The sequence below is a fragment of the Pipistrellus hanaki genome (genome assembly GCF_964339955.1).
Source record: "Pipistrellus hanaki genome assembly, chromosome: 1".
Lineage (NCBI taxonomy): Eukaryota > Metazoa > Chordata > Mammalia > Chiroptera > Vespertilionidae > Pipistrellus > Pipistrellus hanaki.
In genome coordinates, this window is record NC_140503.1 from 99,113,568 (window position 1) to 99,131,228 (window position 17,661).

The window sequence follows — 17,661 nt, forward strand, 5'->3', positions numbered from 1 at the left end:
AGTGTTAGGAGGTTTTAGACAGCCTGGTCTGCCTGCTGGGGTCTCCTCCGCAGGGCCCTATGGCCCGCCGGCTTTTAGCTATGTGAACCGTCCCACAGCTGCTGTGCTCCCTCAGTTCCTGGAGCTCCCAGCCAAGCCACAGACCTGCCTCTGAGGAAGGGAATGAAGCCTGGAGTAGGAGGGGGCCTCTGGGGACTCAGGCCTAGCAAATGGGGCCCAGGTAGGCAGATCAGGGCTGAAGGGCCAGCAGCACTCTGGCCATTTCTTTCTGCTTTGGACCCAGACTCCCTCCTCTCCAACTTACTGCTTCTTGTGTGGGCTTGAAAGAGCCCCTGACTTCCATTAACTCCAGCCACTCACTAGGATTCCTAGGCTCCCATTCCCTTCCCCAAAGCTAAGAGACACCCTCCTTGTTGATGGGCCTTCTTGGGGAGATGCTGAACCCTAGCCGGAGCGTCCTGAATACAAAGGAGTTGGGGCTCAGCTTTTTCTTTCTTACCCTCCTGGTCTATAGAATGGGCCTATACCCCTGTTTTGAATAGAACTTGTGAAATCATAAGAGACATTGACTTTCTACACATATATGGTTTCTATTTTGTATCTCTTTAGTCAACATAGCCTAGACATAACCTGAGAGGATAAAATGAAACCCAGGGCTGTCTGCTGTGGGACAGGGGACGTTTGGCGTGTTGTGTGCTATAACATAGAATGGCATAATGGGAGATTCAGGAGAATGGGCCTGTTTGAACTCTTTGGTGTCTAAGAAATCAATTTCTAAATGTCTCCCCTGGACTGCCTTCTGCCTTCCAATCTTGCTCCTGGGAACTGGAGAGCAGAAATCCCCCTCTGGTGCTTATAAAACAGCTAGGAAGACCCTGTCTTTAACATGGCCACTGCAGATTAACCTTCTACTTTGGGAACTCCTGGAGTCCATCTTGGGAGGAGACAGCCAGAATGGACATTCCTCAGGGATCCTGAACCCTTGCTCCCCTGCCAACATTTGTTCACCCATCACATTGTGCTTTAGGACGGGCTGGTTCAGGTGATTCGGAGTTTCCCTCTACCATTTAAATGCTCATAACCTAGCCAGCAGCCATTCAATACTGGTCCCTTAGCTATGCAGTGTGAGTTTGGTTTCAGACTCCTGACAGGACTCCTGCAAGAAGCAACTGGTTTGGCTCACCAAGCCAGATGCAAAACCAGCTTACAGAGGATCACTGGGACTTGGAGGGTTAAGCCTACCCTCCCTCCTGCCTGCCCCCTGCAGTGCTGGCCTCAGCTGCTTGGAATCCCTGGGGTCCTATAGGGCCCTCCTGCCAGCCAGATGGGCAGCTGCGCCAGGAGAGGAGGAGGAGGTGAAGTGGAAACAGGCCTCAAAGTACCCCCAGGCAGGAGGGGAAGGGAAGAGGAAGAATGAAGGGAATACAGACGTAGGGAAGCCTCACTGGCCTAGAATCGAGAAGGCAGAATTCAAGCCAGGCAGGAGGCAGGGGCTGCCTCAGGGCTTTCCAGCAGTGGTGAGATCAGGGCATGGACCATTGTGCTCAGCAGGCTTCTAACTCTGAGCCAGCTCTTGGCACGAAACCCTACCCTATGCTGGCTCCTGCTCTTCTTTCTTTTTTTCTTAATAAGGTCGAATCAGAGTAAGTCAGAGAAGCCAAGTTTCCTGTTAGGCTCTGTTTGAATAAACTGCTCTGAACACAGCTTGGGCCTCTGTACAATCTCCCAAGGCCAGAGCTGCAGCCTTGCCAGCCCCTTGCTGAGACTGGAGACTTGGGGTCCCCAGGATGACGGTGCTAGGGTCTTGGCCTAGCCAGGCCTCTGTCCTGGGAAACCAATTAAGCTGTCAGAGCTTCAGATGCTTCATTTATAGTCTGGAGGTAATACCTTTCTTGTGGTATATTGGGAAAATAAATGAGAAGATTATGGAAAGTACCCAGCATAGTACCAGCCATGTGGCCACTATTTTCTTTCTTTTCTCTGGACTGTGAGAGAAGGAAGGGGCTCATCTCTCAAGGGTGCCCCCCCCTCCACCATTTTCCCTGTCTCTTTCCTATTTTTACCTATTTTCAGTATCCTTCCTTGTCCAGTATGAACCTTGTGCAAGGCAGACATCCCTTGGGGCTGTCCTCATCCCTCTTCTGCATTCCCTCGCTCTGACTTCCTTCTTCCTTCAGTTGGGTTTCCCCAGGGCTCTGTGGCTGACAGGGCCCAGCATCTCTGTGAGCCCAGGGGAGCCTTTGTGATTCTACCTCTCCACAAAGGGCAACACCTTATCTCAGTGGCTGGAGTTGTTCCCAGCATCAATCTGATTGAGGCCTGCACAATGGGGAACTGAGAAAGACCTGGAAAGGCTGGTAAAGGGCTTGGGTCAAATGAGGGCTTTGAGTCCCCAGGTTGGGCTGATCCTGAGCTGTCTGGAGGTGAAGCAGGCAGGCAGCTCCTCTGGAGGCCTGCCTGTACAGGCCAAGATTCACACCCACATTTTTAAGACATAGGCATGTGGTTAAAGCTTGCTGCCAGTCCCTGGCACTAGAAACTGTCTCAAGGGACGTTGAAGAGACAGTGATACAGGGCTGAAAAAGCTTGTTGACTATGCATGGCTTTTAAGCACCTACTGTGTGCTCAGCTCTAGACTGGGCTGTCTATTGCCAGGGCTCCCTTGGAGTGGTCAGTATCTCTTGCCCTTGTGATGGAAAATTTCCCAGTCTCTGAAAAATCTGTGGGGGAACAAGACCAGCAGAGAGTTTGAGGACCAGAGAAGGGATGGGAGCCATGACGTGCCTCACTGCTTTGCAGAGGAAAACCAGGAGACCCACTGTGGTTCAGAATGCTTCTGTGGTTGGGAAGGAGTAAGGCAGACTCTGGTGCTCCTGCCCTGTTTCTCACATCGGGCAGAGCTGGGTATCCTCCTCCTCCCATGATCACTAACTGCTGAGCCCAGGCCCTGGGACCTGGGTGGGCAGCTCAGGAAGAGCCATGAATACTTTTTGTACTGAATTGGGAGTGGAAGCTCCAGCCACTCTGGAAAGTGGACTGGAGGAAGTGCTGAGTGAGGTCTGGCAGCTGGCACAGAATTTGCTGACTGGGCAGGGAGAGGACCACTGAGTGACCACTGCCAGCTGGGCCCTGAGCCCACCCTTCCCTTGCAGCCACATCTAGTGCAGTGGGGGGGGGGGGGGGAGGGGGGAGGGGGGAGGGAGTTTCAGTCCCCAGAGCCCAGGAATAGAGGGAGCTGGGGACCTTTGGTTTGGAAGCATCTTTCTCTAGTGTTGGAACTTCAGAGAAGCCAGGAAGTGGGGGAGGTGAGGTCAGAGACAGATGGGGTGAGAGGGGAAGGGAAGGAACCCACCCTTCTCTAAGACTCATGGGAATTTGGTGGCTCTGGCCATCTCCCACTCAGTTTTTCTTTCTGGCAAGGGCCTCTCTGGGCCCCTCCCCCATGGTTCTTGGGGAAATGGAAATACTGGCCCTAATAAGAACAATCTTGGCATCAAGGCAAGGCTCTGTGGAGTCAGGAAGTGCCTCCTCAGCCCCCAGCCTAGCCAGCTTTCCCCTTTCTGACTTTCTCCTCCTCTCAACAGGCAGCCAGGGCTTAGGGGCCTGCTTAATGATACATTCCTTGTTCCATTCCCACCCTCTCCAGCCCCTGGGAGCTGGTAGATGCAGGTGAGGGGACATCATTACAAGGTGGAGGAGGGGAAAACTTATTCTCATCCCCACTGCCTGAGCCTTCCTTAGAGGAGGTCCAGTCTGTTGCCTGGGGTCTCCTGGGTGGGAGAGCCCCTTATGTCAAAGTTGTGGGGTGGAGCTCAGCCACTATGCAGTAGAGAGAAGGAGGTTAACAGATTCCCCTGCCCAAAGGAGTGTGCTGGTAAGACAATGAGGATGCTCAGTCCCTTAGGCTACAGCTAGGCTAATAATGGAGAACTAGCAGGGAAACTGAGGTAAAAACCCTCTGGTCCTAAGGGAAGGCTCTTCTCTTCATTCTCTCTCCATCCTCTCTCTGCTTTTGTTTTCATGCCTCTGTATTTAACTTTCTTCTTTCTTTCTGGATCTCTAGAATTTTTGTTTGTTTCTGTTTTCAGTACATCCATCCATCCATCCATCCATTATTTTTTCTGTCTGTCTCACTCTGCTTCTGGGTCTCACAGTCTCAGTTCTTCCACATCTCTCTTATTCCATCTGCTGATGTTTCTTCCAATTATCCCTTTACTTATCCACTCACTTCCTCTGATATCATGTTCCCTGGGCATCTGGCTGGCTACTGGGGTTACAGAGAGAAGCAAACCTGTCTGATCCCCAAAGAGTTTGTAGGCTAATGAGATTGATACAAATGAACAGAAGGAACAGCATGAGGAGTCCTGAGTGGAGGTGAAGACATTGTGCTGCCTCTTCATGACCTCTGAGAGACATTTCTATCTTCCTCAGTCTCTGCCCATCTGTCTGTCTCTGTCTGTGACTTTCCTGGTGTCACCTTTGTGAGGTGGCTTGCTCTCTGCTCTCTGTGGGACACATGCAATTTGCTTCTTTCCCTGTGGTGAGGGAGGCAGGTGGTTTGGGCAAGGGTAGAGGTAGGTGATAGGAGGAGCGTGGCCTTCAGGGCCAGTGCTGACAGATGTGTGCTCACGGTCATGTCTGACACTGACATAATTCTGGGTGAGATAAGATGAGGGTCATGGGTATGGATTAGCTCCTATTATATGCCATAGGATAAACAAAGTAAGTTTCTTTCCTGTACTTTAGTGTAAATGACCCCACCTCCAGGAATCCGCTAGGAGTTCAGTTTTGCTCACCTAGGGGCTAAAAGAGGAAGGGACCACAGCTTTAAATAGCTTTTCAATTCAGATTGCAAATGAAATACATCAATGATAGGAAATTTAGAAAGGGTAATTTTCATGACCTACTTTTCTTTCTAGTATTCATATTGATCACAGGAGCGCCTGCCTACCCAGATGAGGAGGTGCTCAAGATTTTGTTTGCCTGGCTCAGGCAAGGCTCCAGCCTCAGCTCCTCTCCTATTAAAACCTCATCTTCTCTAGAACTGGGCCTGGGTATGAGCCAAATGTCAGCTCTTCAGTTTTCACTCTGACAGGAGGTATGCAGGTATAAATTGCGACATCTTGACCCAATGGTTGAGATGGGAAGGTGCAGTGGTGGGGTTGCTTTATTTCTCTCTATGAAGGATTCCAGCCACTTCCTTCCTGTGGTAGGAAGGACCAGACTTTCTCTGACCATGAAAGGTTGGTAGCAAACTCCCCATGGAGCAGTTGGTGGCTACAACCTATGTCTGTAGGACCAAGAGGGACTCCAGGGGCTTTTTTAATTCCAGAAGAAACATCTGGCAACTTAAATTAAAAAAAATAACATATTTAAAATTTTATTTATTGATGTGTGTGTGTGTGTGTGTGTGTGTGTGTGTGTGTGTGAGAGAGAGAGAGAGAGAGAGAGAGAGAGAGAGAGAGAGAGAGAGATTGATTTGTTGTTGCACTTACTTATGCATTCATTGGTTGATTCCTGTATGTGCCATGACCGGGGGTTGAATCCAAAACCTTGGTATATTGGAATGATGATCTAACCAACTGAGCTACCTGACCAAGGCCTTAAAAGTCTTACTGTAACATACATATAGAAAAGTGCACAAAGTGTACAGCTTGATGAATGATTCCAAAATGAAAACACATGTGGAACTACTGCCCAGCTGAAGAAATGGAACATCACAGCTGCTGGCACCTTCTAACTGGAAGCTTCTTGAAGTTCTGCCTATACCAGTACCTGGCTACTCTGAAAACTATTTTTCTTTGACAAGATTTTAAATGACTGAGTTATGTGGATAATTATAATACAATTAAAGCCTCTCTTTGATTTCATTTTACTTTCTTTGCTCTTATAAATGATGCTGTAATCTTCATGTCTTCCTATGCTACATAGGAGTCGCAGAGGGCCTGACTTTTGTTCCAGCCATTTGTGATCTGTGTGACTCATCGTGCCTTTTTTCTTTCTGCAAAATGGGAACAATTACAGGCCTTCACCTCACTATTGTCTGTGTCCATGGGTTATGCATGTATGCATATACACTTTTTGGTTAATCTCTTCCTACCCACACATTCCCTCTGAGATTCGTTAGTCTATTGCAGGCTTCCATATCTCTAGTTCTATTTATCACTTTGTTTTGTTCATTAGAGTCCATATATAAGTGAGATAATGTGGTACTTGTCTTTCTCTGACTGGCTTATTTTGCTTAGCATAATAGCACCTTCATGCTGTCTCAAAAGGTAAGAGATCCTTCTTTCGTACAGCTGCATGGTATTCCATGGTGTAAATTTACCACAGCTCCCCCACTTCCATGTGCCCTTTCTAAATTCATACTTGCACAAGAGTAGGTCTATTATTAGTACCTGCCTCTCTGCTTCCAATGGCTGACTGACTGGCCTTCCCCTCCGTTAATCTGTGCACCATTCTTCCCCGTTAGCCTTTAAACTGGAGGGCTAGAGAGGATACACAATCAGTTCAGTACACTTAGTAGTGTGAACAGAGAGCAGCTATAGACAGTGAAAGTGATTTACTTTTTTTTCTGTTTTTCTTGAGCCACTGTATACACCACAGTGTTTTTATCCACTCATCCACTGATGGGTACTTGGGCTGTTTCCAGAGTTTAGCTATTGTACATAGAGCTACCATGAACATAGGGGTGCATACATTTCTGATTGGTGTTTTGGGATTCTTAGGATATAGTCCTAGAAGTGGGATCATTGGATCAAATGGGAGTTCCATTTTTAATTTTTTGAGGAACTCCCTACTGTTTTCCACAGTGGATACACTAGTCTGCATTCCCACCAGAGTGTACTAGAGTTCCCTTTTCTCCACATCCTCACCAATATTTGTTGTTGATTTGTTGATGGTAGCCATTCTAGCAGGTATGAGGTGATATCTTATTGTCCTTTTAATTTGCATCTCTTAGATGATTAGTGACTTTGAGCATATTTAAAAATATGTCTTTTGTCCATTTGTATGTTTTCTTTGGTGAAGTAGCTACTTAGTACTGTGTCCATTTTTTAATTGGATTGTCTTCCTTTTGTTAAGTTGTATGAGTTCTTTATATATTTTGGAAATTAATCCCTGTGTCATTGGCAAATATGTTCTCTCATACAGTGGGGTCCCTTTTCATTTTCATTTTTTTGAAGGTTTATTTTGCTGGGCATGAGTTTTTTATTTTTATGTAGTACCACTTATTTATTTTTGTTTTCGTTTTCCCTTGCCCTAGGAGATGTATCTGTAAACATATTACTATGAGAGATGTCTGAGATTTTGCTGCCTGTGAATTCTTCTAGGATTTTTATGGTTTCATGATTTACATTTAAGTCTTTTATACATTTTGAGTTTAGTCTTGTGTATGGTGTAAATTGGTGGTCTAGTTTTCCAGTTTTTGCATGTAGCTATATAGTTTTCTCAATACCATTTATTTTTTATTTTTTTATTTTTTTTAAAATAAATCTTTATTGTTCAGATTATTACAAATGTGTCCCTCTTCCCTCCCCCCCTATCAATTGCTCCCCTCCTCAACACCATTTATTGAAGAGACTATCTTTACTCCATTGTATGCTCTTGCCTCCTTTGTCAACTATTAATTGAGTGTAATGGCTTGGGTCATTTCTGGGTTCTCTGTTCTATCTATTTACCTATATGCCTGTTTTTGTGCCAGTACCAGGCTGTTTTGATTACAATAATTTGATATCTGGTATTGTGATCCTTCCAACTTTGTTCTTCTTTGTCAAGATTGCTGTGGTTGCTGAAACCGGTTTGGCTCAGTGGTAGAGCATCGGTCTGTGGACTGAAAGGTCCCAGGTTCGATTCCGGTCAAGGGCATGTACCTTGGCTGTGGGCACATTCTCAGTAAGGGGTGTGCAAGAGGCAGCTGGTTGATGTTTCTCTCTCATCAATGTTTCTGGCTCTCTATCCCTCTCCCTTCCTCTATGTAAAAAAATCAATAAAATATATTTTAAAAAAAGATTGCTGTGGTCTTTTTTTTATTCCATATACATTCTTGGAGTATTTGATTTAGATATGTGAAATATGCCATTAGTATTTTAATAAGAATTGTGTTTAATCTATAGATTACTTTGGGTAGTATGGACATTTTAATGATCTAATCCACAGTCTATCCTTCTATTTGTTTGTATCATCCTCTATTTTTTTCAATGTAATTTCCTGAGTACAAGCCTTTTACATCCTTGTCCAAGATATCTTTTTTATTGTTGTTGCAATGGTAAATGGAATAATTTATCTTCTTGAGAGTTCATTATTGGTGTATAAAAATGCCATCTATTTATGGTTGTTAATTTTGTATCCTGTTACTTTACTGAATTCATTAATTAAGTCAAGTAGTTTTTTGGTGGAGTCTTTAGGGTTTTCTAGGTACAATATCCTGTCATCTGAAAACAATGACAGTTTTACTTCCTCCTTTCCAATTTTGATGACTTTTCTTTTTTCACTGTGGCTAGGATTTTCAGTACTATGTTGAATAAGAATAATGAACACAGACATGCCTGTCTTGTTCATGTTTTTTTTTTTTTAAATAAATCTTTATTGTTCAGATTATTACAGATGTTCCTCTTTTTCCCCCCATAGTGCCCCTCCACCTGATTATGCCCCCCACCCCCACCCCATTAACTTACCCCCCACCCCCGTGCGCTCAACCATAGGTGTAATATTTTTGTTCAATCTCTTCCCTCACTCCTCACACCCCCTTTCCCCCAAGAATTTTCAGTCCACTCCCTTTTTATGCCCCTGATTCTATTATATTCACCAGTTTATTCTGTTCATCAGATTTTTGTATTGACTTTTTAGATTCACTTGTTGATAGATATGTATTTGTTGTCACTTTGTTGTTCATAATTTTTATCTTTACCAATTTCTTCTTCTTCCTTTTCTTAAAGAATACCCTTCAGCATTTCATATAATCCTGGTTTGGTGGTGATGAACTCCTTTAGTTTTTCTTGTCTATTAAGCTCTTTATCTCACCTTCAGTTGTGCATAATAGCCTTGCTGGGTAGAGTAATCTTGGTTCTTGCTGTTCATCACTTCGAATATTTCTTACCACTCCCTTCTGGCCTGCATAGTTTCTGCTGAGAAATCAGCTGACAGTCATATGGGTACTCCCTTGTAGGTAACTAACTGTTTTTCTCTTGCTGCTTGTAAGATTCTCTCTTTGTCTTTTGCCCTTAGCATTTTAATTGTGATGTGTCTTGGTGTGGTCCTCCTTTTGTTTGGGGTTCTGTGTGCTTCTTGGACTTGTAAGTCTATTTCTTTCACCAGGTAGGGAACGTTTTCTGTCATTATTTCTTCTAATAGGTTTTCAATATTTTGCTCACTCTCTTCTTCTGGCACTGCCATAATTAATATGTTGATATGCTTGAAGTTGTCCCAGGGGCTCCTTACACTATCTTCATATTTTTGGATTCTTTTTTCTTCTTCTTCTTCTTCTTTTTAAAAAAAATATATTTTATTGATTTTTATAGAGAGCAAGGGAAAGAGATAGAGAGCTAGAAACCTCGATGAGAGAGAAACATCGACCAGCCGCCTCCTGCACACCCCCTATCGGGGATGTGCCTGCAACCAATGTACATGCCCTTGACCGGAATCGAACCTGGGACCTTTCAGTCCACAGACTGATGCTCTACCACTGAGCCAAACTGGTTTTGGCATCTTTTTTCTTCTTGTTTTTCTGGTTGGGTGTTTTTTGCTTCCTCATATTTCAAATCTTTGTTTTGATTCTTGGGGTCTTCTAGTCTACTGTTGGATTTATGTATATTATTCTTTATTTCAGACAGTGTATGCTTAATTTCTGACTGGTCCTTTTCCATTCTTTTTTTTTTTTTGTGGCATTCTCATTAAGATCTTTGAAGGTCTCACTAAGTTACTTGGAGGTCTCACTAAGTTTCTTGGTGATTTCCAGAAGATTCTTGAGTAACCTTATAACTGTGGTTTTGAATTTTAAAAGTAGTTTGCTTTCCTCCATTTCTTTCATTCATGACATGTTTCTTTGTCTCCGCATTCTGGCTGCTTCCCTGTGTTGATGGAGTGGCTTTGTGTGGGAGGTGACCTATAGGGGTCAGTGGCTCAGCCTCCCCAATCACCTGAGATGGACACTCTTAGTGCACCCCTTTGTGGGCTAGGTGCACAGTCTTAGTGTACTTAAGCCTTGATTGCTGTTGGTACACTGGGAGGAATTGACCTCCAGGCCAGTTGGCTGTGAGGATCAGTTCTGTCAATAATGGAACAGGGCTTGCTTCTGTGGGGCTTTGGTGCTCACTGAATCTGCCTCTTATGTCAGTTATGTATGTGAGGAGTTGAAATCTGGTGTCTCACACTGATCACTAAAGAGGTGCAGGTCAGCTACTGTCTGAGGCCACCCAGCAGGAGCTACAGCGAGATCTGCAGATTTCTCATCTTGGTGGAAGTGTCGGACCCAGTTGCAATTTGTTAGGTTAAGCTGTGAAAGGGCAGGCCATTCATATGCAAAAGCTGCTGCGCATAGCTTGAGTGGGTTTGTAAATTGGATGAGGCAGGGTCTCAGGGAATCACTAAGGTATGGCAAGCAGTGATGGCTGCCAGCCAGCTGTCTTTATGTCTCCATGTTTCCATGGCCCCACAGCCCACACCCCAGTGCAGTAAACAATGATTTTTGCTTGCCCCTCTGTGAGAAAGCCACCCACACTTTCCAACCCGATGCCAGACAGTCCAGTTTCTCCCTGTAGGAGTCTGGATTTCCAGAGTCTCACTGGAAACTGGAGATCAGAGCAGTCGGTAGCTTGTATCTTCCCTCCAATTGAAAAACAAACAAACAAACAAAAAAAACCAAAAACAAAACAAAACACAACAGTGCCCCCAGTCACCAGCCCGATTAGTGCACTTCTGTGTCTCTGCTTTTCCATGCCTCTGCATCTCCTACACAGTCTCAATGAGCTTTTTTCTTTCCTTCTCATTGTAGAACTTCTACTGTGCCAGCTTTCCCATGGTTCTGGGTGATAGTTGTTTTGTCTTTTATTGTAGTTGTAGTTTTGGTGCGGCTGTGTGAGGCAGTACATACAGGTGTATACCTTATGCTGCCATCTTGGTTTCTCCCTTGCACATGTTTTTGAGGGAAACGTTTGTAGTTTTTTCCCATTGTCAAATTGCTATGAGAGTCTGATGTTGCATTGAGTCTGATGTGGCTGTAGGGTAATCATATATGGATGTGAGGTATGATCCCTCTATTCCCATTTTTGCTGAGAATTTTTATAAAAAATGGGTGATGAATTTTGTTGAATGTTTTTTATGCATCTATTGGTGTGATCATATGGTTTTCATACTTAATTTTGTTTATGTGATGTATCATAGTTATTGATTTGCAAATATTGTACCAGCCTTGCATCTTTGGGATAAATTCCACTTGGTCATGGTGAATAATCTTTAATACATTAATATTTGCTAATATTTTGTTGAAGACTGTGGCATCTATGTTCATCAGGGATATTGTCCTGTAATTTTATTTATAGTTTCATTATCTGGTTTTAGAATTAGGAAAATGCTGGCTTCATAAAAAAAAACTTGGAAATATTTTTTTTCTTGAAATGTTTGGGAATAGTATGAGGATAGGTGTTAGTTCTTCTTAGAATGTTTGATAAAACTCCCCCGTGAAACCATCTGGTCCAGAACTTTTGTTTGCTGGAAGTTTTTATTTTATTACTGCTTTAATTTAATTAGTTGTTATTGGTTTATTCAGATATTCTGATTCTTCCTGATTCAGTTTTGGAAGATTATATGTTTCTAGGAATTTGTCCATTTTGCCTAGGTTGTCAAATTTGTTGGCATATAGTTGTTTGTAATATTTTCTTACAATCCTTTGTAATTCAGTGGTATCATTTGTTATTTTACCTCTTTTTGTTTCTGATTTTATTTATTTGGGTCCTCTCTTTTTGATCTTGATGAGTCTGGCTTTTGGTTCATCAGTCTTGTTTATCTTTTCAAAGAACCAACTCATGGATTCATTGATTTAAAAAATATATATTTTATTAATTTTTTATAGAGAGAAAGGGAGAGGGATAGAGTTAGAAACATTGACAAGAGAGAAACATCAATCAGCTGCCTCCTGCACATCTCCCACTGGGGAAGTGCCCATAACCAAGGTACGTGCCCTTGACCGGAATTGAACCTGGGACCTTTCAGTCCGCAGGCTGACACTCTTTCCAGTGAGCCAAACCGGTTTTGGCCTCATTGATTTTTTGGCCTCTATTTCATTTATTTCTGCCCTGATCTCTATTATTTCCTTCTTTCTACTTACTCTGAGCTTTCCATGTTGTTCTCTTTCTAATTCTGTTAGTAGTAGGGTTAGATATTTTGTTAGAGATTTTTCTTATTTCTTGATGTAGGCCTGTAGTGCTATGAACTTCCCCCTCAGAACTGCTTTTGTTGTTCCAGGACTGTTTTCATTTGTTTCCAGGAAGTTTTAAATTTCTTTCTTGATCTCATTAGTAACCCATTTATTGTTTAATAACACGCTATTTAGTCTCCATGTATTTGAATGTTTCTAAGTGTTTTTATTGCAGTAGATTTCTAGTTTCATGCCATTGTGTTCTGAGAAGATGCTTGATATTATTTAAATTTTCTTGAATTTGTAGAGACTTGTTTTGTGTCCTAAATTGTGGTCTGTTTTTAAGCATGTTCCACATGCACTTGAAAAGAATGTATATTCTGCAACTTTAGGGTGAAATATTCTGTAAATGTCAATTAAATCCACCTGATCTGGTGTGTCATTTAGAATAACTATTTCCTTGTTAATTTTTTTATCTGGAAAATCTATCCAGTGAAATCAGTGGGGTGTCGAAGTCCCGTACTATGACTATATTGCTATTGATCTCCATCTTAAAGTTCTCAAATAGTTTTTTAAAATATATTTATGTGCTCCAAAATTGAGTACATAAATATATTTTTAAAAAACTATTTGTGTATCAGGGTTATTGCCTCTTGTTGGATCAACCCCTTTAGTATTACGTAGCGACCTTCTTTATCTCTTGTTATGCCCTATTTTATCAGATGTAAGTATTGCTACCCCTACTTTTTTTCATTTCCAATTACATGGAATAATTTTTTTTCATCCCTTCACTTTCATCCTGTGTGAGCCTTTTGTTCTGAGTTGGGAATCTTGCAGACAGTGTGTGTGTATCCATCTATCTATCTATCTATCTATCTATCTATCTATCTATCATCTATCTATCTATCTATCATCATCTATCATCTATCATCTATCTACATATATATATAAAATGTTTTCAGCTACCCTTTGTCTTTTGATTAGTTAATCCACTTACATTTAAGGTTATTATTGATAGGTACTTATTTATTGCCATTTTTATTCTTTTATAATAATTTTTAAAAAGTTACAGTACATATTTTTTATTATTTGTAGTTTTACAGATATCTCCCATACTCTCCCCCGCCCCCTTTATCCTCCTCCTCCAAGGCCCTACCCACTCCTCCCTCCAGGTCTTTTCCCCTCTAGTGCCTGTGTCCATGGGCTATGCATAAGTGTATACGTTTTTTGGTTTATCTCTTCTAGTACTCCCAACCCCCAACTGAAGTATGCCAGTCTGTTCTATGCCTCCCTGCTTTAGGTCTTATTTTGTTGGTCAATTCATTTTGTTCATTAGATTCCACAAATAAGTGAGATCATTTGATATTTATCTTTCTCAGATTGGCTTATTTCACTTAGCATAATAGTCTCCATGTCCATCCATGCTGCCCCAAAGGGTAAGAGAGACCTCATTTTTTTTTTTTTTACAGCTTCATAGGTCATTTTTATTCTTTATGCCTGTTTTTCTCTCTATTTCTTCTTATTACAACAGTCACAATATGTCTTGTAATTCTGGCTTGGTGGTAATAAAACTCCTTTACCCCTTTTTTGTGGTCTGGGAAGCTCTTTATTTCACCATGTATTTTTAATGAAAGCCTTGTTAAATAGAATAGTCTTCATTTCAGATCCTTGCTTTCATTACTTTGAATACTTTATGTCATTCCCTTCATGTCTATGGAGTTTCTGTTGAGCAACCAGCTGACAGCTTCATGGGAGCTCTTTGGGGGTAACAAATTGCTTTTCTCATGCTGCTTTTAAGATTATCCTTTTGTCTTTAATTTTTGGCATTTTGTTTATGATTTGGGTACTTGCTGGGCATTGGGTTCTTTTTAGTGCTTCCTGAACTTGCATAACTTTTTTCCTTCACCAGATTAGGAAAGTTTTCTGCCATTATTTATTCAAACAATTTTTCTCCTTTGTTCATTTTCTTCTCCTTCTGTTACTACTATGATGCGGATATTGTTATGTTTCATGTTGTCTCACATCACCCTTAAACTTTTTTCATTGCTTTTACTTTTCAGTCCTCTGACTGAGTGATTTTTTTCTATGCTGTCTTCTAATTCTCTGATTTGATCCTTGGTTTCCTCTAATCTGCTGTTTATTCCTTCCAGTGTAGTCCATATTTTTGCTATGTCATTCTTCATTTACAACTGCTTGTTTTTCATAGTTTCTATATATTTTTTTATGCTCTTGAACATCCTTTTAATTATTACTGTGAACTCTATGTGATAAATTGCTTATCTCCATTTCATTTAACTCTTCTTTTGGAAAATTCACTTGTTCTTTCATTTGGGGTTTCTTTTTCTTTCCATTGTGGCTGCTTGTTCGGATTCATGCACTGGTGGGGTTCCTCAGCCTGGCCTGCACCCTCTTGTAATCTGGGCCCCCTTAGGGGTTGTAGTAGTGAACAGAGTGCAGGCAGCCAGGGAGGAGCTTGAGCTTGGGCTGGGCACTGTGCCACTCCTGCTCATCCTGGCCCTGCTGCACCTGCCACTGCTGCTGCTTGGTAGGGCACTGCTGCAGAGGCAAGAGAGGCTTGTGCTGCCGCAGCTGCACTTGCCTGCTGTGAGTCTGGTATCTGGCTCCCGTCAGTTAGCTGAGCAGTGCTCCCACTATGGGAGCACATGGACCACCAGGGGGAAGCTCCTGCATTGAGCGTTTGCTCCCTGGTGGTCAGTGCATGTCATAGCAACCAGTCAAATGGTCATTTGGTCATTTGGTTGCTTAGGTTTTTATATATAAAGATATTAGGTTGATCTACAATGACTTTCAGTATTGGTAGGGTGGCCTTATGTAGTGGGTGACCTTGAGGACCCAGTGGCACAGTTTCTCTGATCACCTGACCTTGGTGCTCTAATAATGTCCTTTATGCACATTGTAGGGCCCTACTCTTGTATATGAGTCTTGATTGCTAATATGCATGAGCTTGACCCCCAGGCTGGCTGACAGTGAGGTTCAACCACAAACACAGCATGCAGGCTGTTATGCAGGTACTTATCACATGAAGCATAATTCACTTTAATAGGGTTTGGAGACTGCCAATATCTCTCTATGGATATACTGCTTATGAAGCTGTTTTGGGTTCAATTTATGATAAGGTTACATATAAGAAGCAAACAATGAATGAATGCAAAAGTGGAATAACAAACCACTGCCAGAGAGAGGTCACTAAAGTAGGGAATGAGCAATAAGGAAATACTGACTTTACTCTCCTCCCAGCCCCGAGTCTCCAACCCAGAATTCCACCAGGGAGTCTGGAGGAGCATGGTCTGTGAGGGTCAGCCTCCTGGGCAGGGGCTAGGCTGAGAAGGATGTCGAGGCTAACAAGTTTTTAACATTCACTTCCAGGCCTTTTATTGCAACAACTTTCCCAAACTGATTTTTTGTTTACTATAGTTTTACTTATTTTGTTTTATTCCTGCATACTAAGAGTGCATCTTTGAGCACTGTCCCCCTCCCCGCTGGAAGGTGGAGCCATACATGGCATGCATTCTAAATTCTGACATTCAGAAAGTCTTTCTGTGGTCTTCATGCTGATAGCCTCTGCAGATTGTTGAAATTTTAGGATAAACTCTGATCTCTCAAAATTCTGTAGAAGAGTGGTTCCCAAAGTATATTCCAGTGAGTGCACAGATGGAAAAGGGGTTCATCATCAAATAAATTTGGAAATCTATGCTTGCTAATATCACTAATTTAACAAGTTACACAAACATTTTAAAAACCCCAAAAAAGCTTTAATATAAGATTTTTTTTCTTTTTTTCTTTTTTTTAAAATTCATTCAGCATTTTTCAAGTTTGTTTTATGACAGAAGTTTTCCCCCTACAACATAAGCACTTCCCAGCATTCCATGGAATCTTTCTTCCAATTATATATTTTCAAAAATTTGGATTGTTTCTTATTTCTTTACCCTTAAAATGGACAAAATCATGCATGGTATTTCTAATTATTTGTGGGTTTTTGTTTGTTTGTTTGTTTTTATTAATTTGACTTAGGTAAAAAAAAAAAAAAAGTACCTTTTAACTTTATAGGCTCAGGGTTTTCATCAGCTCAGAAATATTGTCTCTTCTCTTCTTTGATTCTTGTTTTGTTTCATTTGTTTGGTTTCTCCTTTGATGTCTATTATGCTCCCTCTTTTAGTGTTTTTTTTCCTTTGGGCTTTCCCCTGCATTCTCAGAGAATTCCTATCTGTTCTTCACACTTAACAATTCAGTTTTCTGTAGTTTCCATTCTGTTGTTTTACCATCATAAAGCAATTTTAAATCTGCAGCTACATTATTAGTTTCTTTACAACCTTTCTTGCTCTTACATGGTTTCCTTTTAATTTCTACCTGCCTGTTAGCCAGCCATCTACTCATTTCATTCTTTCCTTCTTGTTTTCCAAATCTCTTTTCTCAGAGTTCACATTTTAATTAAATGAAGTGAGTACAAAGCAGGGGTCTACTTGGGGTGTAGTTGGGAGTTGGCTGGGCAGGTCCAGTGGGACACAGGCAGGGTCTATGTGCCAGGTAACTGATGTAGCCATGACAAACTTGCACTCACCCTTTCATGACAGGAGAAACGTGGAATCAGGGAGAAGCTGATTCAGGGAGAGCTTCCTGTCTCCCCCGCCCCTCCACCATTATTTACTTGAACTAGTGACCATATGCACCCCAAAGCCTCCCTGTCAACTCTTTCCACAGCCTATTGATCCACATCATGGAATATGCAAGTGGCATATTCTCTGCAAGCTCATGTTCTATCCCCTGCCCTCCAAATTAGGGGGCAGTAGGCAAATGCTGCCAGCATCTCGTCTGCTTGCTTTTCCTGGTACAGTGTTGCTCTCTCAGAAACTGAAGTTGCGAGTCAGTCTTTTGGGTCTCCCTTAGATCTGCATCTTACACATTTCCCATGAACTCCCCGCATTCCTGGATTGGGAATTAGCTTTCCTTTCTTTTTGATTAGTTTGGCTGGGCTCTAAGAGGGAGGAGAGCCCTGTGCCAGCATAACAGGATGTTGCTTGGCACTTTTCCTCCTGTTCTGCAAGGCAGCTAAGACCCAAAACTGAATGTGAAAATATCAGGGCCCTTGTACCCCTACAATCAGAGATTCGCACATCTCCCTTCTGTAGGTCTGGCAAGAGGATTGCACTGTCTCTTCTCTGTCAACCTCGACACCCAGCGGCGAGTGTAAGAGCAGTAAGGGTAGGGGGAACAACTGTCGTGTCACTGGCAGAAGCTACTCTCCACAGGAAATTTACTTTAAGGCAAGACTAGCATGGTGGGTGTCTGTT